Genomic DNA, 12,796 nt, shown 5'->3' with positions numbered 1-12,796 from the left:
CCCGCCCTTCTGGCTGGGTTTTCCCAGCCACTCTGGGCAGCTTCCAACAGAAATATTAAAATACATTAATTTCTTAAAGATTAAAAGCTTCCCTAAACAGGGCTGCCTTGAGTGTGGGCCAGCTACAGGCCTTCTTGAATGGCACAGGTCTTCTTAATCCTTGTAAATCTGGTTCTTGAAAGCAATGTATGATCAGAACTGCCTACATGCTGTGCTGACCCCAGTGGGTCTCTACATTTGGTTCTAGGTCATGGCATTCACCTGGGTCCCATCGAATTGTAGAATTGTAAAGTTGGAGGGGACCCTGAGGGCTATCTAGTCCAACTCCCTGCAATGCTGGAATCTCAGCTAAAGCATCCAGAACAGATGGCCATCCAACTTCTGCTTAAATACATCCAAGGAAGGCGAGTCCAAAATCTCCCGAGGGAGACCATTCCACTGTCAAACAGCTCTTACTTTCTTACAGAAAGTTTTTCCGTATATTTATTTCTTAATCATCTTTTTTGTAACATGAAGCCCTCCAGAGCAGGGCTGGATCTAGACACACCAAAGAAGTGATAAACACATTGTATTTATTATTAATTAATTAATTAATTATTCATTACAAGTGTTGTTAGAATCCTGCCAATGTTTTTAATTGTTCACAGTGTTCTCCAAGGGAACTTATAAAATTTCTGCATTCCTTATTAAAGTTATTCTTCTTGGTTTCTAATCTTTCCTGTCACTTTCACAATTTTGACGTAGTCCATCATCTTTATCAACCATTCTTTTCTGGTAGGGACTTTCCTCCTCTGCACCAGAAATATCCACACTGCTGTAGTCTTTTCTGCTCCTTTGGGATTTCTGCACCTTAAATTCCTAGTAAAAAAGCTTCTGGTTTTCCCCCACAAAGGTTATCTTAAACATTCTTTTCCCAACTCATTCTATATTATTCCCCAAAATGCTTTTGTTATCCTGCAGGACACCACATATGGTAAGGTAAAGGTAAAGGGACCCCTGACCATTAGATCCAGTCGTGACTGGGCTGCAGCGCTCATCTCGCGTTATTGGCCGAGGGAGCCGGTGTACAGCTTCCAGGTCATGTGGCCAGCATGACAAAGCCGCTTCTGGCGAACCAGAGCAGCACACGGAAACGCCGTTTACCTTCCTGCTGCTATTCATCTACTTGCATTTTGATGTGCTTTCAAACTGCTAGGGTGGCAGGAGCTGGGACCAAGCAACAGGAGCTCACCCCGTCGCAGGGATTTGAACCGCCGACCTTCTGATCGGCAAGCCCTAGGCTCTGTGGTTTAACCCACAGTGCCAACTGTGTCCCACATGTGGTAGAGGGTGCCTTATGTAGAGGAAAGGAGGAGATGGGGTGAAGGGGGAAATGGAGGCAGAGCAGAGCTGCAGAAGATAAGAGAGAAGTGGCTTCAGAAATTGAGCTGCAAATATGAAGAGAGACCTCAGTAGTTGCATGGGACGAGATGGGAAGAGAAGGGAAATTCTTGGGGGCTCATGTGTCCAGAGTGGCAAAGGGGTCACCAAGTGGAGGAAGCAGGGGTGCACCTCCTAATATTTTCATATTTTATTATGTGTTGCAACGGGGAACTGCACAGAGTTTATAAGGATGGGGATTTCTTGCAGTCCCTATTATAGCCTCTTGATTGAGTTCTTTGACTCCTTCTGGCAGCTGGAAGCTGAATGTCCTTAGCAGGCTGGTCAGGAATATGAATATTTCCAACTTTGCCAGATGCATTCCCAAACAAATGCGAGCCCCTGAAGAGGAGATAAGAAGGCAGCAAGTGAGCAATAATATGCTTTCCCGTGTTCATTGCTATGTTGCTATAAACATTCTACAGAACACTTTTGTAAACTAGAAACAGTTAGGATAGGGAAATCATCAAGCCTTATCCTTGCTGCCTGAAAAGAAATGGGATGGCTTGCAGTGGTGATGTGAGACAGGGAACAGCAGTATCCTGGTTCTGGCAGTGATGCCTCTCTCGGGGACAAGGCAGGGGTGGCAAATGTAGGGAGGTTCAGATGGTAAACAATGGAGGACCTGGGAACAGAGGGGAAAGGAGCACAGTTCTCACAGAAAGGAGCCTTTCTCACTTCCTGGTTTTTGCGCGACTTCTGAAGAATGCAGGCTCCAATCGCACAGCTGAATTGTTGCCTTGGGGTAGCAGGCAGGGCAAGGCAATCACTCCAAGGGTGGATCGAGCACTTTGATTGGTGAATGAAAAGAAAAGGGGCGAGGCAGGCAAGAGAGGAGAGGAGAGAGTGGAGATTTGCCTTGAGCATCAACTGTTAAGTTATTATGCTTCGGTGCATGACTTATGCAGATCACTCACAAACGCGCCCTCGCACAAACTGACTAAGTCACAAATCAGCCCCGTGACGCTGGAAGTTGCTAGCTTGATGCGTAGCTTAGCCTTATTGAAGGCTTTGTTGAGTCAGCATGTGTTTACAAGAAGGACCGGACACAGGAAGATCCATATATGTATTTGTAACTTATGACCCCCTTGCGTGCGCATTTACTTACAGAGGAGGGGGGAAGGAGCCCAAGAAGTGTATAAGAATCTTTGTAAATTTGTGTTTCTTTACTCTTGTCATGAAGCTGATCACCAAGGGTCTCTTAAATTTAGGAATTAAATTCTTTCTCTGGATTCAACCCTCGCGCAACTTAAGGACCCTTATTAGCAAATAAGGCTACAAAAGGAACAACTGGCAAGTTTGGCCTTGGAGAAGCTGTATACAGTCAGCAAAAACAAGACCTGGAGCTGACTGTAACTCAGATCATCAGCTTCTTATAGCAAAAATCCAGCTTAAACTGAAGAAAGTAGGAAAAACCACTGGGCCAGTAAGATACAATCTAAATCAAATCCCTTATGAATACACAGTGGAAGTGAGGAACAGGTTTAAGGATTTAGATTTGGTGGACAGAATGCCTGAAGAACTATGGATGGAGGCTCGTAACATTATACAGGAGGCTGCAACGAAAACCATCCCAAGGAAAAGGAAATGCAAGAAAGCAAAATGGCTGTCCAACGAGGCCTTACAAATAGCGGGGGAGAGAAGGCAAGCAATATGCGAGGGAGATAGTGAAAAGATACAGGAAATTGAATGCAGACTTCCAAAAAATAGCAAGGAGAGACAAGAGGGCCTTCTTAAACGAGCAATGCAAAGAAATAGAGGAAAACAAGAGAATGGGAAAAACCAGAGATCTGTTCAAGAAAATTGGAGATATGAAAGGACAAAAGTGGTAAGGACCTAACAGAAGCAGAAGACATCAAGAAGAGGTGGCAAGACACAGAGGAATTATACCAGAAAGATATGGAGGTCTTGTACACCCCAAGTAGTGTGGTTGCTGACCTTGAGCCAGATATCCTGGAGAATGAAGTCAAATGGGCCTTAGAAAGTACTGCTAATAACAAGGCCAGTGGAAGTGATGATATTCCAGCTGAACTATTTAACATTTTAAAAGATGATGCTGTTAAGGTGCTACACCCAATATTCCAGCAAGTTTGGAAAACTCAGCAATGGCCAGAGGATTGGAGAAGATCAGTCTACATCCGAATCCCAAAGAAGGGCAGTGCCAAAGAATGCTCCAACTACCGCACAATTGCACAATTTCACATGCTAAAAAAACCTTTCTGAATAGGCAGGAACACAGGAGGACATTCCCCAAACTCTTTTAAAATGAAAGCTCACAGTCAGGCTGAGACCTCTGCAGAGGGGGAGCTTCATGCTCCGGCACTGGGGGGGGAGCAGGTGGGGGCGGGGCTGGTGTGCATCCTGGAGGCGTGGCGCGCTGCTTGCAGGTGTGGTGCCAAGCGTGGGGGGGGGGAGCTGCGATGGAACCCCACCGGGAATGTGCTGCCGGTGTGCTTCCCCTGCAATCCTCTTCCTCTGCAAGTGGACCTCTGGCCACTTCATGCTCCTCCCTTGTTTCAAATACCCCATGGAATGGCACTTGCAGGTGGAGATCCTGCTCTTGCCCTTCAGATTTTTTACTAGACAGGAAGTTCCTGTATGGCTGGCTGCATCTCTCAATATGAAACCTTTTGCTGCTCTTTGTTCTTGGGCTACAGGAGTGCAGCTGTATCACACATTTATACCTTGCGAATGAGAAAACCACACAGCTTCACATCCTTTGTACATTGCCTAGGCAACCCAAAAAAAAGGGACATATTTAAAGCGCAGCGTTTCATGAATCACAGCATTGGTGTAGGGCAGTTTCTTCTTATCTTGATAGCAGATTGAGTGAGCAGAACCTATGACATCTTCGATTTCCTTGTGCATTTTATCTGAAGAGAATGATGGAAACAGAAGGTTTATTGTGAATACTGCATTCTGTTTTAGATGGACATTTATTTCCCTTGAACATATTCCATAAATCTCTGTGAATGACTCCCAGTTTCTTGCATTTATAGCCCACCTGGTCCTCAAAAGATCTCAAGTCTGTGTACATGCTTCTTCCCCACTCTAGATTCCAGGTGTGAAATGTTTGAAAGTGAAGCTAATCTCAGAGGTGGCTGGATTTTCTTAAGGGCTGGGATCAAAGGCTGTCTGGTGTTTATAAATATATTATCCGCCCTCAATATTTCCTACTTATTCTATTAATCCTGATTCCTCGCGTGATCTTTGGCTAACATCACTCGTATGAAGGTAAAGGTAAAAGACCCCGGATGGTTAAGTCCAATCAAAGGAGACTATGGGGTGTGGGGCTCATTATGCTTTCAGGCCTAGGGAGCCAGTGTTTGTCCACAGACAGCATTCCGGGTCATGTGCCCAGCATGACAAAACCACTTCTGGCACAAGTGGACACCATGATGAGTGCCAGAGCGCACGGAAACTCTGATTACCTTCCCACTGTTTAATTACACTGGCATGCTTTCGAACTGCTACGTTGGCAGAAGCTGGGACAGAGCAACGGGAGCTCACCCTGTCACGCGGATTCGAACTGCTGACCTTCTAATCAGCAAGAACCAGAGGCTCAATGCTTTAGACCACAGTGCCACCCGCATCCCTCATGTAATGGAGCATGTAGAGGAAGGAATGAGGCTCAGTCACTTATTTCACAGCAGGGGCATTCTTGTACATTTGCTGCATAAAGAAACTGCTAGCAGATATGCAAAGCAAAGCAGCTTGTGGTATGGTATCAACCGGGATGGTGGAGCATGTGTTGAAATTCCTACATTGCCGGGGGTTGTATTAGAAGACCCTTGGGGTTCCTTCCAACCCTACAATTGCAGGCTACCATGATGACAAATGACAGAGCATTGCCATTAAACTCATGTCCAACTTTAAACTTCTAAGACACATTATATTTCGTTACATGACCATTCTGCTATTGCTACACTAAACCATTCCTTCAGAAAACCTTTCATTGACTCACCTTAGTTTAACAACAGAGGCCCATCCTCTGCCCCAACCCTCTCCCATCCCAATTCCATTAAACATTCAGACCCTCCATCTCTTCCTGTCCCAGTAATCATAGATTGGAAATGTCCTATGGGGACAGGGCATTCTGGGCATTTTACATTTTTGCTTCTGTTATTTATAGGTTCCAGAAACTTTGCAAGAAAATGTTGCTGGGGAAAAAAGATAAATGGACATAAATCTGACATCAGGAATCACAAGTCAGAGAAACCAGTAGGAGAACACTTCAGTCTCCCAGGACTTTCTATACAAGATCTCAAAGTAGCTGTCTTATTACAAAAGAATTTCAGAAATAAACTGGAAAGAGAAGTTGCTGAATTGCAACTTAATACCAAACTTAAAACCATAGAGAGACCAGGTCTGAATAGAGACATTGGATTCTTATCTCATTATACATGATAAAGCTATCTTTAGCCATCTCACCCCTTGCTTTTTCCTGTAAGACCAATTGCAGTCGTTAACAGTCGTCAACAAGTTTACCACACCTATCAGCCAATCACCCATTCCCACCACCCTTCTGAGTAATACCCCTCCCCACCCTCTCACTATATATAAGGGTCTGGTGACTTCTGTTTCAGTGTATCTAAAGAAGTGTGCATGCTCACGAAAGCTCATACCAATGACAAACTTAGTTGGTCTCTAAGGTGCTTCCATAATTTCCATCATAAACTCACTTTTAACTCTTTCCGATATGAACCCTTTAAAGAATAATGCTCCACCCTAGTGATCAAGAGAAGTCCTGGCTCTCCTCTCTCACCTTGGATATCTGGATGATTTGCCAGGAGGAGAAGTGCCCATTTCAGAGAACCGGAGGTTGTGTCCGACCCTGCTACAAAGAGGTCAGAAATACACCAAGCCAAATTCTCTTCATCATAGGTGGACTCTGGGTCATTCCTGCTCTGGTGTTAAAAATGGGGAAAGTGACATGTAAGTAAGTAACCAAATTTTTATTTATACCCAAAGAGGTAACTTACAGGGTCACATGGAGGGGGGTAAAACAGGGCCCTGACCAAAGGCCAGGTGGAACAGCTCTGTGTTGCAGGCCCTGCGGAAAGGTGTCAAGTCAGCAGGGCCCTGGTCTCCTGCAATAGAGTGTTCCACCAGGCTGGGGCCAAAGCTGAAAAGGCCTTGGCCCTGGTTGAGGCCAGTTTAACCTCCTTGAAGCCCGGGACCTCAAAGATATTATTATTTGCAAACCATAAGGTCCTTCGCGGGGCATACCAGGAGAGGCGGTCCCGTAAGTACTAGGGTCCTAGGCCGTATTTATACCCCGCCCATCTGGCCGGGTCTCCCGAGCCACTCTGGGCGGCTTCCAACAGAAGAACAAAACACAATAATCTATTATACAATTTGGCAAAGACAGAATCTAAAAAGGAAATCATATTCCGTCTTTTGAAGGACAGATTCTGCAGTACAGACTCGTGAATGGGATCAGAGATACTTAGAGATACATCAGTCTTATGTTACTTTTTAAAATACATTCAGATATTTACTAGCAATGATCTGTTTGCTGGCTATAAAGTAATAAACTGTTGTTCTGTGAACTTTGTAAGAGTATTCATGAATGAAGGAAGTGGAGTATCCTCAGTTTTTGTGAATGGTGGAGTTGTTTTGTGAATGAAAGTGACTAAAGGATTGGGGGGGGGGGAAATCTAAATAAACTTTAAAGGACCCTGGATCTTGAAAATCCCACCAAAGCTCAACAGGGCAACACTTTTCCATAACTAGGAGAAATCTCAGGGAGGAGAAGTGCCTGGGAGAGCAGGAGTAGGAAAAGAAAAAGAGAACTTTAAAAGAGCAGGGCCACATACTGGAATAAAAACTGAGGCAAACACTATATATTGGATTATAATTACCATTTGGATTACAAATATCATCTGGAATATGAATACAAATTGGATTACAAATTTAACCTACGTTTGGAATATATTGGACTTCAATATTTTGGATTACAAGATACAGCGTGAACTATAAGATATGGCTAGAGACTTTGAAAACATCAGACTACCACCAAGAGGACAACATAACACCACTCGAGGAGTGTGATAACAACCAGGTGAGATCTTGAAAGATTTTGGTGAAATCTTGCCAGAAGCTGCCCCTTTTGCTTCTCCACTAGCAGCTGGCTAGGCAGCACACCTCCAGAGATGCCTCCTGTTGGCATTCCATTGCCCAAGGCAGCTGCCACAGCCTGCCTCCTGGGTATTGTGCTTCGTAGCTGGTTATGATAAGAAACCCACACACTTCCTGAATTTACAGTGGTAGCTGCTGGTGCTGGTGCTGCATTTCAGGTTCTGTGGGTTGGCGTAATAACATAATACTGGCATGAAGAGAGGGATCCAACGGAAACTCTGGCAGCAGATATTCAAAATGTGTGCTACCATATTTCACGGCCTAATGGTCACCACCACATAATAGTTGAACTCCTTTTTTCAAGCCTTAAAATCAGTCCAATAGCATTCACCACATAATAGCGACAGGGCATTCTCAGCGTGCATGAAATTGCCTTGCTCCAATTTGGACTACCTATTACCCTTACCTGTTCACACATATTCTGTGCATTCTAATCACACCAAAAACAGTTAGTAACAAGTAATAAGCAATATAAACATCATTATGTTTAATAAAAAAATTCCTTCAGTAGCACCTTAAAGACCAACTAAGTTTTTATTTTGGTATGAGCTTTCGTGTGCATGCACACTTCTTCAGATTATGTTTGTTCATAAAAATTCAGACATTATGTTTGTTCATAAAAATTGTTTCCTCGCATAAGAGTCGTGCCTTGGTTTTTCACCAAATAACCGTCGCGCACCCCCTTTTTGAAAAGAATAATTGGCATAAAGATCTGACAATTATGGTGAAATATGGTAATTACAGTGGAACCTCGGTTTAAGTACATAGTTGGTTCCAGAAGTCTGTACTTAACCTGAAGCGAACTTTCCCATTGAAAGTAATGGAAAGTGGATTAATCCGTTCTAGACGGGTCCGCAAAGTACTTAAACTGAAAGTACTCAAACTGAAGCTTACTTATCAGATGAACATCAATCCAAAATAATTTATGTACGGAAGGAATGCTCTAAAGCAGGCATGTCCAAAAGGTAGATAATGATATACCGGTATATCACTGGACATCTGTGGTAGATCACTAGTAGATCATTGGCTCCCTCCTAAAGAAGCTGAACAACTGTGGCTCCCCTAAAAAAAGCCTCAACATTTTACCTCCTCCCTGAAAAAACTCAACAACCCCAACCCCAACCCCCCCGCCACCAAAGGGGGTAGATGACTGCGAGTTTTTAACTCTGTGAGTAGATCGCAGTCTCTTGGGAGTTGGCCATGTTGGGATATCACCATTGGGAGGTCCAGCCGGCAGCCTCCTCTTCATCCTCTTCCCCGGTGATTCCCATGGAACACGACTCAAGGTCTTTGTGACCTGAGCACGCAATCAGCAGAGCTCATTCCAGCGTTAGCGTGGTGTGGCAGCAGCAGCAGCAGAAGGAATACTCAGAGAGAAGTCCTTGCATATTTACAAGCGTTTATTACAAAGCATCTAAAGCATCTCGGAAGATAGACCAAACGTGTCTGTCTCCATCCTCAAAGCGAAAGCAAGACTAACTAACAGCATAACAATAGTACAACCCACGGAAATATATATCATGTGATACATTCAACATCCTCTGCCAAGCCTGTTCCTATTTAAGGTGGAACAGAATCTACTATGAAATCCTAACAAAACTCCCCCATTCTGTGTAACCTTAAACCTCAGTAATCCTAACTGTAGCTTTGGCACATCCATCTTTAGTTGTTCTTTGTTAACAACCTTGGACAACACATTAGCAGGAAAATCATTACCTGGCATGTAGGACACTCGAACCAGTCCCTTCCTGATACACTCTCTTGCATGACGCAACCTCATTTGCAAGAACCTGGACCTTTGCTTGCAACCCTCTGAAGCTAGCAAATCCAAACAGGAAATGTTGTCCTGATACACCTGTACTGGACAAGTCACCTTGACTTTGACATCCTGAAACAGTTGCATCAACCACTCGCAATCTGTGAGCGAGAATGAGAGAGTGTTGAGTTCCGCTGCATAGGAACTCAAACTCACTATTGTTTGCTCCTTGCACATCCAGCCAACCAGACAGTGGTTGTACAAGTAGCAAACCCCAGAAGAGCTTGTGCCACCTGTGGCATGACTTCTGAAACTTGCATTTGCAAAAATCTCAAGACCTCCAGTCTTCTGACTTGTCAACTTCAGCCTGCAGTGCATAGTGCTTCGAAGATAGCGACCTATGCGCTGCAGAGCTTGCCAATCCTTAACAGTAGGATTGTTTGCATGCCTGCCAAGCAAATTACAGCTTGCAGCAATGTCAGGTCTCGAACATTTTGCAATGAAGCATAGCTTGCCTAGAACACATCTATACAAAGTGGTGTCAGAAAATGCTGCTGCGTTATCATCTCCCTGATAACCTGGCACCATTGGTGTGTCTATAGGATTTGCATCACCCAAATCCATCCTGTTCAATACCTCTGTAATTTTCTGGGTCTGGTGCACCAGGAAATTACCTTCTTTGTCTTTCTCAACTTCCAGAGAAAGATAGTTGGAAACCTCACCAAGATCCTCCATGGTGTAGTGTTCCTGCAACTTAGCAAGTGTACGCTGGTACAAATCCTTGTGTTTCCAGAAGATAAGCATTTCAGCATCATAACAAAAGCAATACAGTTTGTGCTCCCCCTCTTCCTTGACAAACACACATGAATCAGCAATACTTTGGTGAAAACCTAGAGAAAGCAACATCTCTGTTAGTGTTGTGTCCCAACACCTGGCACTCCTCTTGAGACCAAACAGGGATTTCTTCAGCTTGCAGACCATCCCCTGTGGTACATGCATTCCTGCAGGTGGAAGTAAAAACAGATCCTCCTGCAAAATCCCAGTCAAAACATTTGCATCATTAGCATCCAATACAAAATGTGATACGTGCATTTTCTCCTCCGAAGCAATCTTGAGCAAAAGCTTTAAGCTCTCATACTTCACATCGGGTGCAATAGTCTCAATGTTGTTTTCACCTTGAACCTGTGAAAAACCTGTTGTGACCAGTTTGGCTGTGTGCCTCACTACCTTGCCATGTTGGTCAGCTTCAGCCTTAAAGACCCACCTGCTGTTTACCAGCTTCATTCCTGGGACCATTTTGACCAGTTCCCAGGTCTGATTCCTATCTAAGGAATCAATCTCTGCTTTCATGGCAGCTAGCCATGGTTGAGCATCTTTTGAGGTCATTTCCTGAACCTCCTCGAAATTTGCAGGTTCAAAAACCTTTTCTGAGCTTCTAAGAACAGCAACAGCAGTCTTAGGAAACTCATCAGCAAATCTCTCAGGCTGTTTGCCTGTTGTGGCCCCTCCAGATTTGCAAACACTCATTTCCTCTTTCTCTAGAGAAAAATGATCAATGGTGAGCAGTGGTTCTCCCAATTCAGTGTCAGACTTAAATGCAGGTCTGAGTGAGGTTTCAACACCTTCTAGCCTGCTGTATCACCATCTACAGCAGTACCACTACCTCCCACTGAATTTGAACCAACCTGCTCATCATCTGCAGCTTGTGCTGCTCCATCCTCACCTGGCAAAATTGCATCACTACTTGGGTGAATCACATCATTTGCATGAACCAGGAAAATTCCCCCACCTTCCTCCCACTTGGGATTGGTAGCACCACCTAGGTGAACCAGGGAAATTTCCTCTTTTACCACCTTCTCTGGATTGGCACTGTACAACAAGGGTGTAAGTCCCTGCTGCATTGATTTTCCAGAATTCCCAGCTCCCTCACACACACTACCCTCCCAAGAACTGTTGGGACGTGAGAGATCCTTTTGAATTCGCTTCTCATCCAGAAAAGCATCTAGCTCCTGAGAAGTAAATTCTCCTTCACTGGGACTGGAGCATTTCACTCCAATGGGATCGGCATTACCATCACTCCTGATGTACCCCTCTTCGCACTCCGAGGGAGTCAGTTGACCATCTTGGCCATTTGCAACTTCATCCCCTGAAAGTGTCATTTGATCAGCTAGATCAATATGAATCACTTCACAGGGTGTGGAAGTCTGTCTGCTAGACAGCTTCCCATCATCAGCAATTTCATCATTGCAATCAGCAAAAGAATCACAGGGTTGAACCTTTAAACCCTGAACCCTTCCAGGCTCCTCATTGGACACCTCCTGCAAACTCAGGTCACCTTGGTGTGACGAAAACCACCTGTAAGAAGAAACTGATCAGTGTTAGCATCACAGGCCTCTTCAGGTATATAAACCACATTTTCATCAACAACATAATCAAAAGTGAACACATATTGATTATCAACTCTTGGAGCATTCAGAAATTCCTCATCTCCTTTCTTGATGAGACAGCTTCCATTTTCGAAAGAAACTCCATACCCTTCTTCAGACATCTGTGAAATGGAAAGCAAATTATTTTGTGCATCTTGCACATACAAAACATCACATAGTGTCAAGTTCAGTCTTTTTATGTAGACATCTCCAGCTCCCTGCACATGTAAAAGTCCTTCACTAGACTTCACGAAATCATTCTGTGAAGAAAAACAAGTAAACAAACTTTTGTCACTGCAAATGTGCTTCTGAATTGTGGAACTGACAACAAACTTGCTTTGAACTCTTCCAGCCAGCAAAGTCCCGTTTTGCTGCTGTGTGGGCTTCTGCTCCTGGCCGCCCCCCTTCTTCTTTCCAGCCGAAGACTTTTTCTCTTTGCCAGCTGCAGTAAATACCGTTGTGGGCTTCAACTCTCTGCCCCCCTGCTCCTGGCCTCGTGACACTGTTGTCGGCTGCAATTCTTCCCCCTTTAGCTGGGCCTTAGCAACAAGCTTCACATTTGTGGGCTTCTCCTCGCCCCTCCTTAGCGACAAAGCTGCTGCACCTGCAAGCTTCTGTAGACGTGTCGGCTTTTGCAAAAACTTTGAAGACTGACCTTCGTTCCCATGGGACTGCACGTCTGTGTGGGATGATGACGCCATCTCTCCCTGAGATTTGCAACTGGCGCCCTCAGCAATTTCAATTGAAGCACTCTGTGCAGCCACTTGCTCCAGGTCTGACGCGACAGCCAGCTCCTGCTGCAATTCCCAAGTGGCGCCCTCAGCTTTTGCATTCACTGGAGACTGCACCCCCACCAGGTCTGACATCTCAGCCAGCTCCTCCTGTGGTTTGCAACCGGGTGCCCCAGCACTCCAGCAATCATTTGGGGAATCGCCATCACAGCTTCCTCCCCCTCCAAAAGCTAGCTTCAATGTTTCCCACATCTCACAAGCTGAATTGCATGCACCAACATAAATCAATTGTCCCGGACACAAACTTGTGATAATCAATCCTC

General features: G+C 44.7%; 1 pseudogene; it reads right to left on the bottom strand.

The window, feature by feature from the left end:
* Window positions 1–380: 380 nt before the first annotated feature.
* The window catches only part of LOC132592138 (cytochrome P450 2C31-like), a 33,357-nt pseudogene continuing 20,941 nt past the window's right edge, over window positions 381–12,796 (bottom strand).

This window comes from Zootoca vivipara, chromosome 5 (genome assembly GCF_963506605.1).
Source record: "Zootoca vivipara chromosome 5, rZooViv1.1, whole genome shotgun sequence".
NCBI classification, from domain to species: domain Eukaryota; kingdom Metazoa; phylum Chordata; class Lepidosauria; order Squamata; family Lacertidae; genus Zootoca; species Zootoca vivipara.
The sequence above is the reverse complement of the archived record's forward strand: the minus strand, read 5'-3'. Positions and strand labels throughout refer to the sequence as shown.